Consider the following 22,794-nt stretch of genomic DNA (forward strand, 5'->3'; position numbering starts at 1 on the left):
CCTTCACCACTACTGTGGTACAGGGTATAATAAGTTTGTGCATTTGTATGTAACGCCAAGAAGGAGTAATCATAGACCAACCTTTTAGTATACGGGTCGGCTCAGAATTAAATTCTGAGTCGATTTAGCGATGTCCGTCTGTCTGTCTGTCTGTCTGTCTGTTGATGTATTTTTGTGTGCAAAGTACAGCTCGCAGTTTTAGTCCGATTGTCCTAAAACTTGGTATAGGGTCCTATTTCGACTCAAAGACGATCCCTATTAATTTTGGAAAAAATCGGTTCAGATTTAGATATAGCTGTCATATATATTTTTCACCGATCTGGTCATAATTGGCGTGTATATCAACCGATCTTCCTCAAATTCCGTACATCCGAATATTTTATGGGTCTCGAAAAACTTGCAAAATATCAGCCAAATCGGTTCAGATTTAGATATAGCTCCCATATATAGCTTTCGCCCGATTTACACTCATTTGCCCACAGAGGCCAATTTTTTGCTCCGATTTAGTTGAAATTTTGCATAGGGAGTAGAATTACCATTGTAACTATGCGTGCCAAATTTGGTTGAAATCGGTTCAGATTTGGATATATCTCCCATATATAGCTTTCGCCCGATTTACACTCATATGACCACAGAGGCCAATTTTTAACTCCGATTTAGTTGAAATTTTGCACAGGGAGTAGAATTAGCATTGTGGTCATGCGTGTCAAATTTGGTTGAAATCGGTTTAGATTTAGATATATCTCCCATATATAGCTTTCGCCCGATTTACACACATATGACCACAGAGGCCAATTTTTAACTCCGATTTAGTTGAAATATTGCACAGGGAGTAGGATAAGCATTGTAACTATGCGTGCCAAATTTGGTTGAAATCGGTTCAGATTTAGATATAGCTCCCATATATATGTTTTTCTGATTTCGACAAAAATGGTCAAAATACCTTGTAAAATCGCCACTGCTTAGTCGAAAAGTTGTAAAAATGACTCTAATTTTCCTAAACTTCTAATACATATATATCGAGCGATAAATCATAAATAAACTTTTTCGAAGTTTCCTTAAAATTGCTTCAGATTTAAACATTTCCCATATTTTTTTTACTAACATTGTGTTTCACCCTAGTGCATTAGCCGACTTAAATTTTGAGTCTATAGATTTTGTAGAAGTCTATCAAATTCTTCCAGATCGAATGATATTTAAATGTATGTATTTGGGACAAACCCTTATAAATAGCACCCAACACGTTTGACGGATGTGATATGGTATCGAAAATTTAGATCTACAAAGTGGTGCAGGGTATAATATAGTCGGCCCCGCCCGACTTTAGACTTTCCTTATTTTTTTACTAACATTGTGTTTCACCCTAGTGCATTAGCCGACTTAAATTTTGAGTCTATAGATTTTGTAGAAGTCTATCAAATTCTTCCAGATCGAATGATATTTAAATGTATGTATTTGGGACAAACCCTTATAAATAGCACCCAACACGTTTGACGGATGTGATATGGTATCGAAAATTTAGATCTACAAAGTGGTGCAGGGTATAATATAGTCGGCCCCGCCCGACTTTAGACTTTCCTTACTGGTTTTTAACTAACATTGTGTTCCACCCTAGTGCATTAGCCGACTTAAATTTTGAGTCTATAGATTTTGTAGAAGTCTATCAAATTCTGTCCAGATCGAGCGATATTTAAATGTATGTATTTGGGACAAACCTTTATATATAGCCCCCAACACATTTGAGGGATGTGATATGGTATCGAAAATTTAGATCTACAAAGTGGTGCAGGGTATAATATAGTCGGCCCCGCCCGACTTTGGACTTTCCTTACTTGTTTTTTGCTATTTGTGTTTGTTTCGCCAATGAGGCTTGGATTCCATTCAAATCTGACCTTCACTTTTCGGATCATATCTGCTATTGTTACCATTTTTCGCCCACTTTTTGGATACTATACAACACTGCTAGTTTCACGTTAACGAACAATAAGAAACAAAAGATTTTTCATATTTTAATGATGGATGGCTCTAACGATAGCCACTTATGTATTCCAGGGAAATATGAAAAAATCACACTATAACGCTTGGACTCCATCACGCATAGCTTTATTTTAGTTTTATATTTTTGAATAAAATCGTGACATTTGCATTTTGATCACAATGTCAATTCTTAATTTTTCTTTACATCATTTTTTTTTGCCTTTAATACCACTGTTCATCATTCACAAGAACCCATACCCCATTCGACATTAACAATATTTGGGTGTCATTAATTTCATATGTAAATTATGCATAATTGCCCAAAATGTGTAGAAACACACACATCAACGAATGTTTAGTCACATCCACATACACACACACATGTATACACTCATTTAGAATTGAAGTGAAAATATGTTCAGTACGCGTAAGAGAGAGTTCTTCGTCTATGAGTTACAGTGTGTATGTGTGTGTGTGAGTTTTAAATCCTCAAATATTTTCTCTCTCTATCCATAGATATTACCCAGGCACATGTATCATAAATTATCACTTACTCACACACTAAAGCACACTCTGGCAATCGCATAGTGAAGTAGTTTTAGTAGTCTATGCCTAAGCAAATGCTAGGCTTATTATAAATACGTATCGCAGTTATGAAGTAGATTTGGGAACATTTCTATATAATCAACATGACTTTACAACCATTTTCATTATATATTCGAAAACAAGTCTACTGGGATATAATTATGTTGCCTTTTGCTGGTAGTGTTGAGTGAAAATTTAATTTATGACAAAAAAAAAACTAAATACATTTTCATTAGCTTTTGCGTAATAAGTTTTCAAGGAATAATTTGGAAAAATTTATTTTCTGAGATTGATTGAAATTTTCAATTCGTTACTTGAATAGATGAATCGAAGGTTTAGAAGAGCAATGAGATGTTAAGATGATCCAAGGAGTCGTAATGTCAAAACTTTTTTACATATATTAAATTTGATCAAAACTAATCCAGGGTTCCCCTATGTATTATGCTGAAATGCTGGGTGACTAATATGTAATGCAAAATAAAACGATATAATTTTTATATTTTAATTTTAATGTTTAAAAGAAAAACAAATTCGGAAATTAATCAATCAAAATTTAAAATGAGTTTATTTTGTTCGGATTGGCTACCTTTGGCGCAAATTATGGCCTTCAAACGGCCGACAAGGGCATCGCACGTTGTACGAGAGTGACTTAGTGAAGCATTTTGGTCCATTCCCGACGTCTTGAGATTGACTGAATGCCTTAGGCGCAAAAGCCCAACGGATTTAGATCCGGGCATTTTCATGATCATTGTGGGGTAGAAAAGAAGTCAGAAAACTCCTTTTTTAACCCATTCCCGTTGAAGTGCTTATGGTCTGCAGCCGAAATGTTTATCTGGCCATGGCTTCAGAACCATCTTTAAGACATTTTCTCCATACTATTCAGCATTTATTTCATAAACTGCTTAATTTAGAATAATTTTTAGCACAAAATCAAAAAATGGAATTTTCAAGTTTTTGATCAAATCGCTATGAATTTTTTTTTTTTAATGAATGAATGGTCCCTCCTATTAGCGACAATAATAATGGTTTTAATGGTATGGATTAACACGAAAATTAAAATTTTTAACCCCAATTTTCATGAAGCTCCATTAGTGCTACGTTAGCTAACGAACTTTTAAACCGTGATATCTACATATCTGTCATCTTGCGTATATACTCCATATGCCAGTTAAAACTTAACTGTTGAAAAATGTTCAGATAAAGTTAACCGGAGAAAAGATATTTCCATTATTCTTTCTGTTAACTGGCAGTTAAATCCAAACGGAGCTACATGAAAATGGCCGTTAAAGTTTTAAATTATAACCATTTTCTCAAATTTTTATTCCTATAGAAAAGTTTTTCAAAATTTATTTCTGTAGGAAATTTTTGTAAAAATTTCTATTTCTATAGAAAATTTTGTCAAAATTTATTTCTGTAGCAAATTTTGTAAAAATTTTATTTTTATAGAAAATTTTTCCAAAATGTTTATTTCTATAGAAAATTTTTCCAAAGTTTTATTTCTATAGAAAATTTTTCGAAAATGTTATTTCTATAGAATTTTGGACAAAATTTTATTTCTATAGCAGACTTTGTCAACATTTTATTTCTATAGAAAATTTTGTCAAACTTTTATTTCTATAAAAAAGTAAAAATATAATTTCTATAGAAAATTTTGTCAAAAATTTTATTTCTATAGAAATTTTGTCAAAATTTTATTTCTATAGAAAATTTTGTCAAAATTGTATTCCTATAGAAAAGTGAAAATATTATTTCTATAGAAAATTTTGTCAAAATTTTATTTCTACAGAAAATTTTGCCAACAATTTTATTTCTACACTGAAAAAACAGTGAACCCATTTCCATTGCAAAATGAACTAAACCGTAGTAATATTGACCATGATTTAGCCCTTAAGATTTTTTTCAACTTGTCTAGTTTATAATTCTCTTAAATTTTAATTCATCTATAACATTGTATTTTAGTTCATTTTTACAACACCATAAGATTTATATACCCCTACCAAGTTAAAAAGACAATATTATTTTGGTTTACTTGCTTATTTTGTGGGAAACCCGATAATAAAAATTGGTTTACAGTCTCTTTAAAATGTCGACAACTAAACTATTTTTAAATCAATCTTTCCACAGTACAGAGAAATTAAATAATTAAAGGAACAACAAATCGTTTTATAATTATGAAAATGTTCATACATTAAAATTAAACTTTCTTTAAGCAAAAGTACTTTATTATAAAAACTTATGATGAAAGTTCTTAATACAATGTTTTTTGTGAATAAAAATTATGGCCACGTGGAACAGAGAGTAGTTAATTTGAACTCACTGTTTGGAAATTTTGACTTATCCTTTTTTATTCATCGTAGGTAATTTCTTCACATATCTTGCTGGAAAAAAATGGAAGCAATAATGAAAATTGTTAAAAATTAACACCATGTAATGAAATATAATTTTTTAATCCTTCATTTTAGCTTGTAACTTACCATATTTAGGGGCATTTTATCAAATGGTGTAAGGAATTCAACTTTTCTTTGGAAAACGTATCTCATAAAAGTTGTACCTGAAACAATTAGAGAAATAATGAAGTATTCTATATAAACTCATAAAACTGTGTTGTTATCGATGTGAAGGATATAATAAAATAAATATTCTAGTTGAAAGAAAGACAAAGTTTTAATATAAAACTTACCAATTCTCGATTAAATTGTACGATGAGGGGAAATATAAAAAGTTGTCCAAATTTATTTGGGTTACTCTGAAATTAAATATATATTTTTTACATTAATTAAAATTATTAAATAGGTTTCCAAAAAATCTAATGAAAAAAATAATAATATCCATAAAAATATTAGGGTTAAAAGAAAGTTAAGGAATCCTTACCAATTCACTATTAAATTACAAGCAAAGTAGTACTAAAAATTTTTCCAAATTTTTAAGGGGTTATTCTGAAATTAAATATTTGTTTTTTACATTAAAAATATAACATTGGTTTCCAAAAAATTTGATTAAAGAAATACTAACATAAGGTATTAAAAACCTGTAATTTTGATGATAAAAAGGTCATAAAAACGTAAATATTCTAGTTGAAAGAAAGCCAATTTTTAGCAAAACTTACCAATTCTCTATTTTTTAAATTTATTTGTATCCATCTGGAGTTGCTCTGAAATTAAATATTGCTTTTACAACAAAGAAAAACATTAAACTGGTTTCCAAAAAAATTAATTAACAAATAATAATATACATAAAAAATATTATTTTTAAAAGAAAGCCATATTAAAAAAATACTTACCAATTTATGACTAAACTGTTCGCTGAGATATAACAAAAATTTTCCAAATTCATCTGGAATTGAATATTACTTTTTTTACATTGAATAATGAACATTTCAATACACATTTAATTTCAACATATTTTACTAAATATTCTTAATAACTTTTTTCTAAACTACCGATAAAATATTAATAACTTTCATTTAAAAGGTTTAATAAACAAACACCAATATATGTCTCAAAAATCCAAAATATTCATGCCTTTATATTCCCTTGTTGCATACCTGCTTAAAAGATGCAACAACCCACGCCAACACCAACTGTACAACTGAAGCATGCCAAACAAAATCAAGCAAAGCCAAAACATCCCTACAACAACAAAAACACATGTGCCATTATTGAAAACAACACCTCATCCAGCCAAAAACCATCAACGAATAACAAACACACACACACACAAACCACTAAATGAACAAAAATAAAAACAACCCCACGCTCATGTATACACAACAAAACTCAAGTAACATCATCTTTACATTTATCACATTCCACTATGCCGATAAAGATCTCTGTACTATGCATTAGTTCATCGCATCTGCTGACAATTTACTCTAAGAATAATATTCGTAAAGGCACACCAGTTTATGAACGATGAAACGTTTAACTTAAAATTTGCAAAATTTTCATGAAATGTTATCTACCATTTTTGACGAAAATGTCTATAAATTTAATTACATGTGAACTAAAAATATTTCATTGGGTAATTTTTTACCAACAATTATTAACTATAGGAATTGTCAGTAAGAAATTGCTATCCACTTTCAAGTTCATTTTTCGTAAAAAATATTTTCTCATACAAAAAAATCTTATAGTAAATTGCACTTATTATTTAGAAAATACTTTACATTTCACAAGTAGTTTTATAGCATGACAAACGAATTTTTAACTACCAGTTAAGAAATTTTTTAAGGAAATTTCCATCGTATTTTGTAGGCCATGAACTAAACGTTTGCTACTTAGAATTTGTAAAATTTCCTTTCGAGTAGTTAATTTTCGCTGAAAATACGAAAAATGAACTAAAATTCTGGAAAATTCTTGTAATAAATTATTGTAAAAATCTTCTTAAATTTACGAGACACTTTTTTTTCTGTGTATAGATTTTTGACAAAATTGTATTTCAATAGTAGATTTTGCCAAATTTTTATTTCTATAGAAAATTTTTTCTAAACTTTATTTCAATAGGAAATATTGTAAAAATTTTATTTCCATCCATTTTATTTTTATAGAAAATTTTGTCAAAATTTTATTTCTATTCGTTTTGTTTGTTATTGTTGGTTCTCTTCAATCATTATTGTTGTTTTTGATCTCAGCTTAAAACCATGCATTGACTAAACCAAAAGTGTAGCTTAACCAACAGAGGAAAAGTATGCTTGTCAAATTTATTTGGGCAAAGCCCTATAGACTGCAAGATGGTTGGATGTACAGCTGTTTAGGAATTACCACATTCCTCATCAGCATCCTCTACTTGCAGCAAAACTATCAACCAATTATCAGAATAAATTCGGGTAATTCACTCAACCCAAAGTGAACTAACATACACTTGAACCTTACGACAAAAGGTTTGATAGCACTAGCCAACAGTCGTTTTGTGATTTGTTTCTAGCATATTTTTTCTTATTGATTTTGACCTACGAAACACGAAAATGCTGCTATTTGTTGTTAGATTTTGTTACGTAAGGTCTTATTTTCTTTGTAAAAATTTCAGCTATATGTAAAAACCCCAAAATTGCTGTTAGCATCATGTTTTATATTTTATATGAATTTTTATATGGTTTTTTCTGCCACATTTTTACTAAAAAAACGCCGTTTTTTAACATTTTTAAGCCGCCAACATCCAAACTTCTTACCCGATTTGAAAATTTTCTGAGAATGAGTTGTAGACGGCTCAATTTTCTTTAATTTGAGTAGCACTAGGATCAAATAGGTCAAATAAGACGAAAGATATGCTCAAAATTGTAGGTGTACTTCCAAAAATTAAAAAAAAAAAAATAAAAAAATTGTATCTCGAAAACCAATCTACAGAAAATTTTTTTAAACTCATTTTCGTGTTTAGTAGGTCAAAATCAATAAGAAAAAATATGCTAGAAACAAATCACAGAGAAAATTTTGTTATTTGTTACCTAGTGTAGTCGGCTACTGCCTAAACACATTTGCAAGAATATCTCTTTTCCTTTGCCAAATTCAAATCATCGATTTGAATGTAGTTGGCTGGGTTTGTTTTTGAGCGTGCTTCCTGTATCTTCATTCTTTTTGTTTGTTATTGTTGGTTTCTCTTCAATCATTATTGTTGTTTTTGATTTTAGCTTAAAGCCATACATTGACTATACTACAAGTGTAGCTTAAACAACATAGGAAAAGAATGTTTGTCAAATTTTTTTGGGCAAAGCCCTATAGACTACAACTGCAATCAAATCGACGATTGGACAGTGGCAAACTTTATTTCTGTAGAACATTTTTTAAAATTTTATTTCTATAGGAAATTTTCTCAAAATTTTATTTATATAGAAAAATTTCTAAAAATGTTCACAAAATTTTATTTCTACAGCAATTTTTTTAAATGTCAATTTTCTAACAAATTTTCTTAAATTTTTATTCGTATAAAATATTTTGCAAACAAAATTTCTTAAATTTTTATTCGTATAAAATATTTTGCAAAATCTTATTCCCCTTGCACAATTTCTCAAAATTTTGCTTCTGGAAAATTTTCTTTAAATTTTATTTCTGTTGAGAAATTTTACAAAATTTTATTTCTACAGCAAATTTGCCAAAAATTCCATTTATAAATAAATAAAATTGAAGTACCTCTTAGTTGGAGAGAAATGTCTTGCAAAATCTACCAAAAAATAAAAAAGATCTTTATACCCTACACCATAGGGGTATATTAACTTTGTCATTCCGTTTGTAACACATCGAAATATTGCTCGAAGACTCCATAAAGTATATATATTCTGGGTCGTGGTGAAATTCTGAGTCGATCTGAGCATGTCCGTCCGTCTGTTGAAATCACGCTAACTTCCGAACGAAACAAGCTATCGACTTGAAACTTGGCACAAGTAGTTGTTATTGATGTAGGTCGGACGGTATTGCAAATGGGCCATATCGGTCCACTTTTACGTATAGCCCCCATATAAACGGACCCCCAAATTTGGCTTGCGAGGCCTCTAAGAGAAGCAAATTTCATCCGATCCGGCTGAAATTTGGTACATTGTGTTAGTATATGGTCTCCAACAACCATGCAAAAATTGGTCCACATCGGTCCATAATTATATATAGCCCCCATATAAACCGATCCCCCGATTTGGCTTGCGAGGCCTCTAAGAGAAGCAAATTTCATCCGATCCGGCTGAAATTTGGTACATGGTGTTAGTATATGGTATCTAACAACCATGGAAAAATTGGTCCATATCGGTCCATAATTATATATAGCCCCCATATAAATCGATCCGCCGATTTGGCTTGCGAGGCCTCTAAGAGAAGCAAATTTCATCCGATCGGGCTGAAATTTGGTACATGGTGTTAGTATATGGTCTCTAACAACCATGCAAAAATTGGTCTACATCGGTCCGTAATTATATATAGCCCCCATATAAACCGATCCCCCGAATTGGCTTGCGAGGCCTCTAACAGAAGCAAATTTCATCCGATCCGGCTGAAATTTGGTACATGGTGTTAGCATATGGTCTCTAACAAACATGCAAAAATTGGTCCACATCGGTCCATAATTATATATAGCCCCCATATAAACCGATCCCCCGATTTGGCTTGCGAGGCCTCTAAGAGAAGCAAATTTCATCCGATCCGGCTGAAATTTGGTACATGGTGTTAGTATATGGTCTCTAATAACCATGCAAAAATTGGTCCACTCGGTCCATAATTATATATAGCCCCCATATAAACCGATCACCAGATTTTACCTCCGGAGCCTCTTGGAAGACCAAAATTCATCTGATTCAGTTGAAATTTGGTACGTGGTGTTAATATATGGCCTCAAACTCCCATGCAAAAATTGGTCGAAATCGGTCCATAATTATATATAGCCCCCATATAAACCGAACCCCAGATTTGACCTCCGGAGCCCCTTGGAAGAGCAAACTTCATCCGATTCGGTTGAAATTTGGTACGTGATGTTAGTACATGGTATCCAACAACCATGCAGGAATTGCTTCATATCAGTCCATGATTATATATAGCAGCCATATAAACCGATCCCCAGATTTGACCTCCGGTGCCTTTTGGAGAAGCAAAATTCATCCGATCTGGTTGAAATTTTGTACGTGGTGGTAGTATATGATATTTAACAACCATGCCAAAAGTGGTCCATATCAGTCAATAATCATATATAGCCCCCATATAAACCGATCCCGAGATATGGTTTTGGAGCCTCTTGGAGGAGCAAATTTCATCCGAGTTAGTTGAAATTTGGTACATTGTGCTAATATGGCCGTTAGCAACCATGCCTAACTAGGTGCATATCGGTCTATAGTTATATGTAGCCCTCAGATTAATCGATCCCCAATCACACAAAACTTGGTCCATATCAATAATTGTGTATAGCCCCCATATAAGCGACCCCCATATTGCAATTCTGGCTCCCTACGTACCGTGCAAAAGTCCATATCGATTCGTAATTATCGATAGACTTACCTACACATACTTTTTATACCCTGCTCCACACTGTGGAACAGGGTATTATAAGTTAGTGCATATGTTTGCAACACCCAGAAGGAGACGAGATAGACACATGGTGTCTTTGGCAAAAATGCTTAGGGTGGGCTCCTGAGTCGATATAGCCATGTCCGTCTGTCCGTCTGTCCGTCTGTCCGTGAACACATTTTTGTAATCAAAGTCTAGGTCGCAGTTTTAGTCCAATCGACTTCAAATTTGGCACAAGTATGTGTTTTGGTTCAGAATAGATCCCTATTGATTTTGGAAGAAATCGGTTCAGATTTAGATATAGCTCCCATATATATCTTTCGCCCGATTTACACTCATATGACCACAGAAGCCAATTTTTTGCTCCGATTTAGTTGAAATTTTGCACAGGGAGTAGAATTAGCATTGTAGCTATGTGTGCCAAATTTGGTTTAAATCGGTTCAGATTTAGATATAGCTCCAATATATAGCTTTCGGCCGATTTACACTTATATGACCACAGAGGCCAATTTTTTGCTCCGATTTAGTTGAAATTTTGCACAGGGTGTAGAATTAGCATTGTAGCTATGCGTGCCAAATTTGGTTGAAATCGGTTCAGATTTAGATATATCTCCCATATATAGCTTTCGCTCGATTTACACTCATATGACCACAGAGGCCAATTTTTAACTCCGATTTAGTTGAAATTTTACACAGGCAGTAGAAGTAGCATTGTTGCTATGCGTTTCAAATTTCGTTGAAATCGGTTCAGATGTAGATATAGCTCCCATATATATGTTTTTCTGATTTCGACAAAAATGGTCAAAATACCAACATTTTCCTTGTAAAATCGCCACTGCTTAGTCGAAAAGTTGTAAAAATTACTCTAATTTTCCTAAACTTCTAATACATATATATCGAGCGATAAATCATAAATAAAATTTTTTGAAGTTTCCCTTAAATTGCTTCAGATTTAAACGTTTCCCATATTTTTTTACTAACATTGTGTTCCACCCTAGTGCATTAGCCGACTTAAATTTTGAGTCTATTGATTTAGTAGAAGTCTATCAAATTCTGTCCAGATCGAGTGATATTTAAATGTATGTATTTGGGACAAACCTTTATATAGCACCCAACACATTTGACGGATGTGATATGGTATCGAAAATTTAGATCTACAAAGTGGTGCAGGGTATAATATAGTCGGTCCCGCCCGACTTTAGACTTTCCTTACTTGTTTTGTCTAATATATACCACGTATGGACTAACACACAATTTAGAAAACGAATTAAGATACCACAACCCAAGTAATTCGATTGACGCAATCCATGGTGGAGGGTACATAAGATTCGGCCTGGCCGAACTTACGGCCGTTTATACTTGTTTTCACATTTAAATGCTAGAGTGGTTGGGTTGCCTTTTATATTTTACAACCCTGTAGAATAATTAATTCTGAGTGGTACACAATCAAGAAATCAAGAGAACCAACCGCCATAAACGGATCACTCTTCACCACCACAATACGAGCTCTCACACATCGGCTCAATCACTCAAAACATCGATTGGGATCATCCGCCGTACTGACTTGGCACCGAATGACTTCTATTTATACCCGCACCTTAAAAACAAAATGAGAAGTCAACTTTTTTCGACACCTGAAGAAGCGTTTGATGCGTTAAAAATGCATGTTTTAGAGATGCAAAAACGTATAGACCAAGTTGTAGTCTCTAAAGCATTTGAATCCTCCCTACTTTACCGTTTACCGGCTTATTTTGACATAATACCTCCTCATCATAACAATAATTTGTGCATTTCTTTTATTCGACCTATGGGTGTAATTGTCTGATAAGTGGCACTAGATAATGGAAAAATACAGACTGTACACATGTATGTGTGAAGTAGGATGTGGTATTGTTCTTGTGTTCAGTCTCTCTATTTGTCAGTCTGATTATCCTGTCTCCTTGTTCTTTTGTTATTCTCTTTTGTTTTCGTCTTCATCATGAGGAAAGTTTTGTCATTGTTACATATTGTTGTTGTTTATGTTGTTTGAAGTCACACGTCTACTGCAGTGCATTTAACGGGACATTTTTAGGGTCAAAGTGCTTACGTCATGCGCAACTGTTTCAACATTCAAGTGCAAAAGAATTTATAAGAATCAAGAATATGGAATGGGAGAATAATAATCGCACTACAACATGTGGAAAGCAAATATTTATATTATATTTATATAAATTTTATAATTTTATTATCACTAAAACAATATTTTGGTTTAGATAGAACAAATTATTGAAATGCTACAATTTGGGATATTATGAATACTAACCCCTTCAAATATAACATTTTGCACTTGAAACATATTTTGGAGGGATTATATTCCTTCCCTGAGAGCGTTCTCATGGTTAATATGCAATACTTTTTAATCAATCCATGGGTTAAGTTACTAAGCTTAGTACATTTCAAGTAGTCGATGTGGATCACCCATGAATACTAGAAAATTTTGGTCATTACCTATCTATCTGATTAAAAAAATTTGCATCTTCTCTGGAGCTTATTCGACTTGTATGTATAACCTATTCTGGTATGTTCCAGTGGGTCCGTGATTTACCGACTATAACCAAACGAAAAAGAAATTCGATGTGACTGAGACTAAGCAGCGTAAAATTCTGTTTTGTAATGGCTTCAGGTAAATTTAAATCACTTAATTTTGGTTACGTAAAAAGCCTTTTATTTATTTATTTTATTGTGTTTTGAATAACGTACATAACAAGAATTAATTCTTATAATTACAGTACAGGCATTTTGGTTACCAACAATAATATCCTTAGATAACATACATACTTCTACTAAAGACGGTCATCCATAATTAAATTACTTGGGTTACGGTAAGTTAGTCCGTGCGGGATATATAGTAGACACAACAAAGGTCGAATAAATACGTACATATTCAGTTCTTGACCGGTATATATATAGCGAAGAAATATTTACGAACCCATATGAACTTTTGTGCGGTAATCATAGAGCCAGAATTGAAAAAAGGCAGATTTTTTACTGTTTGGTAGATGGGTAGAATTCTTGATGTTTTGCAATGCCTCTAAAAATAGATTTCAATCTGCTGTTGCAGTAATGTAATAACAAATTGAAATCGAAAAAATAAGATTAAGGGATTGTAGCTATATGAGAAGATGATGCACAGTGGTGGTGAAAAAATCATTCAACTTGGGAGAAATGATTCTCGTGTGTAATTTCCATGAGAAATTAGCTTATAAGACCCAAATTGAATCATCTCACCCAGCCAGATCTTACTAGAGACTATGGAAATGTGGATTAGCCAATACTGAAACATATGTATAGTCAGGCTTGTAAGATGGGTATCTTGCATTTTCTTTTCAATAGCGTAATAATACCAATTCCTTAATCTTCATGTCCAATTAGCTCGTATTTAAAATTGTAAATAATATTTTGCAAAATATTCCTCTCCAACTATGAAATGCTTCATAAATTTTCTATAGAAATAACATTTTGACAAAATTTTCTACAGAAATAAAATTCTGACAAAATTCCTCCAAGATGTTCCGGAGGTCAAATCTGGGGATCTGTTTATATTAGGGCTACATATAATTATGGACCGATATGGACCAATTCTGGCATAGTTGTTTGAGACCATATACCAACACCATGTACCAAATTTCAGCCGGTTCAGATGAAATTTGCTCTTCCACGAGGCTCCGGAGGTCAAATCTGGGGATCGGTTTATATGGGGGCTATATATAATTATGGACCGATGTCGACCAATTTTTGCATGGTTATTAGAGACCATATACCAACACCACGTACCACATTTCAACCAAATCTGATGAATTTTGCCCTTCCACGAGGCTCCGGAGGTCAAATCTGGGGATCGGTTAATATGGGGACTATATATAACTATGGACCGATGTGGACCAATTTTTGTGTGGTTGTTAGATACCATATACTAACACTATGTACCAAATTTCAGCCGGATCGGATGAAGGTTAGGTTAGGTTAGGTAGCCCGATGTATCAGGCTCACTTAGACTATTCAGTCCATTGTGATTGACACATTGGTGAACTTCTCTCTTATCACTGAGTGCTGCCCGATTCCATGTTAAGCTCAATGACAAGGGATCTCCTTTTTACAGCCTCGTCCGAACGGCGTTCCACATTGCAGTGAAACCACTTAGAGAAGTTTTGAGACCCTCAGAAATGTCACCAGCATTACTGAGGTGGGATAATCCACCGCTGAAAAACTTTTTGGTGTTCGGTCGAAGCAGGAATCGAACCCACGACCTTGTGTATGCAAGGCGGGCATGCTAACCATTGCACCACGGTGGCTCCCTATAATCCGATCGGATGAAATTTGTTTCTCTTAGAGGCTCTGCAAGCCAAATCTACCAACATTATGTACCAAATTTCAGCCAGATCGGATAAAATATGCTTCTCTTAGAGGCCCCGCAAGCCAAATCTACCAACATTATGTACCAAATTTCAGTCAGATCGGATCAAATATGCTTCTATTAGAGGCTCCGCAAGCCAAATCTGGGGGTGCGTTTATATGGGGGCTATACGTAAAAGTGAACCGATATGGCCCATTTGCAATACTATCTGACCTACATCAATAACAACTACCCAGCAAAAAAAAAAACGTCGCCAAAAAAGTAATGAAAATGTTCTTTTTGGATCCGGAAGTGGTGCAAAATTGACGCAGAAGCGATGAATTTAACATGGGCTTGTCATAGGACGGAAGTCCTCCTTTTCAACAGCCGCTGCACTGAATTTGCATCACTTCTTTAGGTGTGATCCGAATTCAATGTTTTGGATGTAAATAAACAAATTCTGTTATATTTTGCCAAATAAATAATTGTTATAATTTTTTTTATAATTTTAATCGATTCTAACGCTTATCGGAAACGTTTGAGTGCAAATATTTTCAAAAATTCACAATTTTTTCAGATTGGAATTAGTATTTTATTCGACAAAATTTAAATGATTTCTACCATTTTATTAATTCTTACTCTGTTTTTAACCTATTTGAAACAAAAAAAGTTAAAATTAACCATAAAAAGTATGAAAAAAACCAAGTTATAAAAAATTGAATTAAAAGAACTTCCTGGGTAGTTAAAATAAAGAACATCATTGGGAGTGCATTTTCTGGAAGTGCTTTTAAAGTTGTGCCTATGGAAGAACTTCCAAATTTTTTTGCTGGGTACGTGTGCCAAGTTTCAAGTCGATAGCTTGTTTCGTTGGGAAGTTAGTGTGATTTCAACAGACAGACGGAAGGACATGCTTAGATCGACTCAGAATTTCACCACGACCCAGAATATATATACTTTATGGGGTCTTAGAGCAATATTTCGATGTGTTACAAATGGTACTACAAAGTTCATATACCCAGCATCCTATGGTGGAGGGTATAAAAAATTTAATCAAAAGAACTTCCTGTGTAGTTAAAATAAAGATCATCTTTGGGAGGACATTTTTGGAAGTGCTTTTAAAGTAGTTCCGTTAGAAGAACTTCCAATTTTTTTGCTGGGTAAGTACTCTTAATTAAAGATATCTAACCTTTCTTATTAGTACAATATTTTCCTCGATACATATGAAGTATTAAGGCCATATTTCTGTTGTATGGATGATAGTATTAAAACTTGGAATTTCTGTAGCAAACCTACAAGTTCGTTTGTTCTTTGTTCCTTTCTTCTATATTTCTAATTCACTACAGAGGCCTTCATGCAAACCACACAATCCCATCCCTACTATGTAAATAAATTTTTGTTATCTCATCAATCATGGAATCGAAAGCTGATAATTAAAAACTCATAGTACATTGTTCGCATTGTTATTCATCATCACATTTCTACCTCGATTGAGTAAACAATCTTCTGGAATAAGAATAAATAAAAACATTTTTTGTTGTACTACCCCCTCACCCACTTTGACAACAATTAATGTCAAAGTTCAGCGACCTTTCATACGACCAGTGAATGTGGTAGGATAATCAACTTGGCAGCTTGAACAGGACATGAATGAAATTATCATGAGGAGGAAAAAACCTCTTCAAAATCAAAGGGAACCTAGGCAAGTGGTTTGGGTTAGGTTGCGAGAGGGAGTGGAAGGATAGAAAATATTTTATTTAAATTTCCATAAGTTTTTATTTCGTTTAATAGTCTTGTTGCAGTGTCTGAGGTACCACGAGAGGGAAAAATTACAAACTAAAATGCAAAAGTAAAAAACAATCACAACAACCATCATTCTAGAGGCCCCTTACCACTCAGCTTTACAGGTCTCATCCCATTATTAAGGAAATCTCAAGCACATGCGAATGTGTGAGATCCAGAGTAGGTTAGTAGTGTTGCGAACACATGAATCCCATTCCATGCTAAAGGAGCGAATACAGGAAACTAGTCTTGAATATCGAATAGCATACATCTCCTTAGTTGAGCGCAATAAGGAAAAAGCTCCCCAACACACACAGACGTACTCATTCGAACCAAAAACACAAACCCAAGCATGTAAGAGACGAGACACAATACGAGACTAAAGGACATTTGTTTATGATGACGTGATTTGTCATACAGCCTCATCGATGTTTTGGTGGTTGGCAAGTAAACGCAACATTAGAAGATTCATAATACAAGAAGCACATCCCAAGAAGTCTCAATGAAAAGCTTAATAATTTTCAGCTAAAAGTGCAAGCCAGCAAAAACAGGAGAGCAATGAAGAGAGTTAACTATTGATTTCGCCTTAAAGTTTCAGATGTAAACAAATTCGCCTCGAAAGCTTTCATACCTTTCAGAGAGAGAGTATTTGTTGAAAGAGAAAACTTCGAGTTTAATAAAATATTTTCATTATTAAAGCATTTGCACGATAGTGTTTTGGCAAGCGAAAAACAAAACAAAACATTTACAGGAAGTAAACTACTAATTTGTACTGAATGCATTCACGTGTCATTCACTCTATCAACAAATCTCAGGTGAGAGTATATCTCCAATTGAATATGCCGTAAGGCTAGGTATTTCTGTACATACTCGTATCTTTAAAATATTAATTGAAAACAAATGCGGAAAGCTTATATTTTACTGGTGAAGTATGAAGAATTAACAACACAATAAAATTCAAAGGAGGATTTGTTGACCCTACATAAAAGGTAAAAAAAAAAAGAATTTGATCCGGAAGTACTGTCGAATGGCCTTTGTGATAAGCTAGTCATGAGCTGGTGTTGATGTCCACAAACTGCAACATAAAAAAGTATAAAATAACAGAGAGCGAGTATATGATATCCTAAACCAACGCTACTGAATAAGTAAACAACCATTAAAGTCGTTCTTAATATAGAAAAAATCAAACACTGTGAATTACAAAGAACGAGAAAAGCAAAAAAGCAACTCCCTTATCATATACCGCCATGTCCCGATATTCGGAATCGCAAATCGCTAGAATTTATTTATCTTGTAATGAAAAAATATAGACACTCTCAGACTGCAAAACAATTTTAACATTTAACTTCTCATTAAAGAGAACTATACTACCAAGATTTATATTTATAAGTTTGAGGGTTAAGTAATTAATGAAAATGGAAAAATTGCAAATTGCTATTCCGAATTAGGAAACATGGCGGTATACCCCTTTTACAATCATCCTATACCTTTGTGGACCAATATGACATTAACAGACGGATGGACAGTATGAAATAACGAAGAACGATATCCTAAATCAGAGTTACTGAATAAGTAAACCACCATTCAAGGTACGTTTTATACAGAACATAATTACATACGGCCGCACTTTGTAAAGAATCTTTTCTTGATCACAGAAACAAGAATCTGCTATTCAAAAGCATTATTAGACCTATTTTAACGTATGCTTGCCCGGTTTGGTTTAAAGCCGCTAAAACCCACTTGAAGTAGCTACAAATTATCCAGAACATATGTTTAAAAACAAGTAAGGAAAGTCTAAAGTCGGGAGCCACCGTGGTGCAATGGTTAGCATGCCCGCCTTTCATACACAAGGTCGTGGGTTCGATTCCTGCTACGACCGAACACCAAAAAGTTTTTCAGCGGTGGATTATCCCACCTCAGTAATGCTGGTGACATTTCTGAGGGTTTCAAAGCTTCTCTAAGTGGTTTTACTGGAATGTGGAACGCCGTTCGGACTCGGCTATAAAAAGGAGGTCCCTTGTCATTGAGCTTAACATGGAATCGGGCAGCACTCAGTGATAAGAGAGAAGTTCACCACTGTGGTATCACAATGGACTGAATAGTCTAAGTGAGCCTGATACATCGGGCTGCCACATAACCTAACCTAACCTAAAGTCGGGCGCGGCCGACTATATTATACCCTGCACCACTTTGTAGATCTAAATTTTCGATACCATATCACATCCGTCAAATGTGTTGGGTGCTATATATAAAGTTTGTCCCAAATACATACATTTAAATATCACTGGGCAGAATTTGATAGACTTTAACAAAATCTATAGACTCAAAATTTAAGTTGGCTAATGCACTACGGTGGAACACGATTTTAGTAAAAAAAATATGGGAAACATTTAAATCTGAAGCATCTTTAAGGAAACTTCGCAAAAGTTTATTTATGATTTATCGCTCGTAAATCGGGCGAAAGCTATATATGGGAGATATATCTAAATCTGAACCGATTTCAACTAAATTTGGCACGTATAGCTACAATGCTAATTCTACTCCCTGTGCAAAATTTCAACTAAATCGAAGTTAAAAATTGGCCTCTGTGGTCATATGAGTGTAAATCGGGCGAAAGCTATATATGGGAGCTATATCTAAATCTGAACCGATTTCAACCAAATTTGGCACGTATAGCTACAATGCTAATTATACTCCCTGTGCAAAATTTCAACTAAATCGGAGTTAAAAATTGGCCTCTGTGGTCATATGAGTGTAAATCGGCCGAAAGCTATATATGGAAGCTATATCTAAATCTGAACCTATTTCAACCAAATTTGGCACGCATAGCTACAATGCTAATTCTAGTCCCTGTGCAAAATTTCAACTAAATCGTAGCAAAAAATTGGCCTCTGTGGTCATATGAGTGTAAATCGGCCGAAAGCTATATATGGAAGCTATATCTAAATCTGAACCGATTTCAACCAAATTTGGCACGCATAGCTACAATGTTAATTCTACTCCCTGTACAAAATTTCAATTAAATCGGAGTAAAAGATTGGCCAATGTGGTCATATGAGTGTAAATCGGGCGAACGATATATATGGGAGCTATATCTAAATCTGAACCGATGTCAATAAAATTTGGCACACTTGACTACACTACTAATTGTACTCCTAGTGCAAAATTTCAACCAAATTGGGGTAAAACTTTGGCTTCTGGGACCGTATTAGTCCATATCGGGCTAAATATATATATGGGAGATATATCTAAATCTCAACCGATTCCAATAAAATTTGGCACACTTGTTCTTCTTGTGCAAAATTTTAAGCAAATTAGGGTAAAACTCTGGCTTCTGGTGCCATATAAGCCCATATCGGGCGAAAGATATATATGGGATCTATATCTAAATCTGAACCGATTTCTTCCAAAATCAATAGGGTTCTATTCTGAGCCAAAACACATACTTGTGCCAAATTTGAAGTCGATTGGACTAAAACTGCGACCTAGACTTTGATTACAAAAATGTGTTCACGGTCAGACAGACAGACGGACATGGCTATATCGACTCAGGAGCCCAACCTGAGCATTTTTGCCAAAGACACCATGTGTCTATCTCGTCTCCATCTGGGTGTTGCAAACATATGCACTAACTTATAATACCCTGTTCCACAGTGTGGCGCAGGGTATAAAAACACTGGAGGTATCCTACTTCATTGCTTCACAATGAAACTGGCTACGAAGAAATTGGAGAGTTCATAAAAAGGCTCAACGCAGATTATTTATGTAAAATGGAAACTTCCCCCTACGACCTAATAGGTCCTGTGTGGAACGAACACACTAACTTACTTCTAGTATATAGTATATAATCATCAAATAGAAAATATGTTATATGTTTGTGTTATGTTATTAAGCTTAATAATCTTCTGCATTCATATAACTTTTCAACAATATTTGAAATTTTGTTTTTATTAAATTCATATTTTTGGCTTTGAATCTAGTATATATATTTATAACTGATATAATGTATATGTTCAAAAATCTCATTAATCTCATTAAATGAATTGTAATTATTAAATAAAATAAATAAAGAGGAATATGAAAACTGAAACTGAAACGGCCGCAAGTTCGACAAGGTCGAATCTTATCTACTCTTCCCCATGGTTTGCGTTAACACTTCAACTAAAAGTTGTCATCCATTTCTCAACATTGTCTGCTAAATTGGAAGTTAGTCCAAAAGGGGTCTATGTTAGACAAAACAGGCAGATTAAATACCTATATAAGCCAATTCAGTTCTTGACCGGTATATATTGAAGAGTCTATAAATAATTACGGACATATATGAACCAATTTTCGCATTCTAATTGGAGAATTTAAACCGCACTGAACAAATAACCGCAGTGAACAAATATCTATATTTTCTACAGAAATAAAATTTTGACAAAATTGTCTACAGAACAAAATGTTGACAAAATTTTCTACAGAACAAAATTTTGACAAAATTTTCTATAGAAATAAAATTTTTACAAAATTTTCTACAAAACAAAATTTTGGCAAAAGTTTGTATAGAAAAAAAAGTTTGGCTAAATTTTGGCAACATTGTCTATAGAAATAAAACTTTGACAAAATATTCTACAAAAATAAAATTTTGACAAAATTTGCTACAGAAATAACAAAAAATATTATAGAAATTCAATTTTGGCAAAATGTTCTATAGAAATAATATTTTGACAAAATTTTCTATAGAAATAATTTTTTTAGAAAATTTTCTATAGTAATAAAAATTTCTATAGAATTAAAATTGTAACAAAATTAAATTAGAATACAATTTCGAATAATTTTCTATAGATATAACATTTTTATACATTTTTCTACAGAAAAAACAGACAGCGAAGTAACTAGACAGCGGAGAAAATGTAAAGTATAGTTTGATTTCATTTTGTGAATTTTGTAATTAATTTTTGTACAATTTTGTAATTTGTAGCCTTGAAAGCGGTTCTGACGAAGTCAACCGAAATATTGGAAAATAAAAAAAAAAACAAGAAACCAACAATTTCAAGTTTAATTTATAGACCTATAACCGAGATTATGAGATAAAAATCATAAAAATAAAATTTCGACAAAATTTTGTATACAAATAAAATTTTAACAAAATTTTTTATAAAAATAAAATTCTAAAAAAATTTCTTTTAGAAATAAAATGTTGACAAAATTTTCTATAAAAATAATTTTTTTAGAAAATTTTCCATTGTAATAAAATTTTCTATAGAATTAAAATTTTTACAAAATTCTATTGAAATAAGATTTTGACAACATTTTCTATAGAAATAAAAATCTTAATATTCTACAGAAATAAAATGTTGACAAAATTTTCTAAAGAAATAAAATTTGGCAAAATTTTCTGCAGAAAAAAATTTTGACAAAATTTTCCATAGAAATAAAATTTTGACAAAATTTTCTATAGAAATAAAAATTTGTTGTTTTTGGTTTGATTTCAGCTTAAAACCATACATTGACTAAACTACAAGTGTAGCTTAACCAACAGAGGAAAAAAATGCTTGTCAAATTTATTTGGGCAAAGCCCTATAGACTACAAGATGGTTGGATGGACGCACGTTTCGAATGAAACGAATGAAATAAAGAAGAGGAAGCACCCTCAAAATAAAACCCAGCCAACTTCACTCAAATCGATGATTTCATGAAGGCAAAGGGAAAGATAGATGTTTCTACGAATTTATTTCGGCATAAGCCGGCTGTCAATGTAAAGCCTTTTTTTATTTTATACAAATAAAATTTTGGCAAAATTTTCTATAGAAATAAAATTTTGACAATTTTTTTTTTTTTTAATATTTTTTAGAAATTTTTCTAGAGTAATAAATTTTTCTTTTTATAAAAATTTTCTATAGAATTAAAATTTTGACCAAATTTTATTAAAATAAAATTTTGACAAAAGTTTCTATATAAATAAAATTTTGACAAAATATTCTATACAAATAAAATTTTGACAAAATTTTCTATAGAAATAAAATGTTGCAAAAATTTTCTATCGAAATAAAATTTAGACAACATTTTCTATAGAAATAAAATTTTGGCAAAATTTTCTATAGAAATAAAATTTTGACAAAATTT

The sequence above is a fragment of the Haematobia irritans genome, chromosome 3 (genome assembly GCF_050003625.1).
Source record: "Haematobia irritans isolate KBUSLIRL chromosome 3, ASM5000362v1, whole genome shotgun sequence".
NCBI lineage: Eukaryota > Metazoa > Arthropoda > Insecta > Diptera > Muscidae > Haematobia > Haematobia irritans.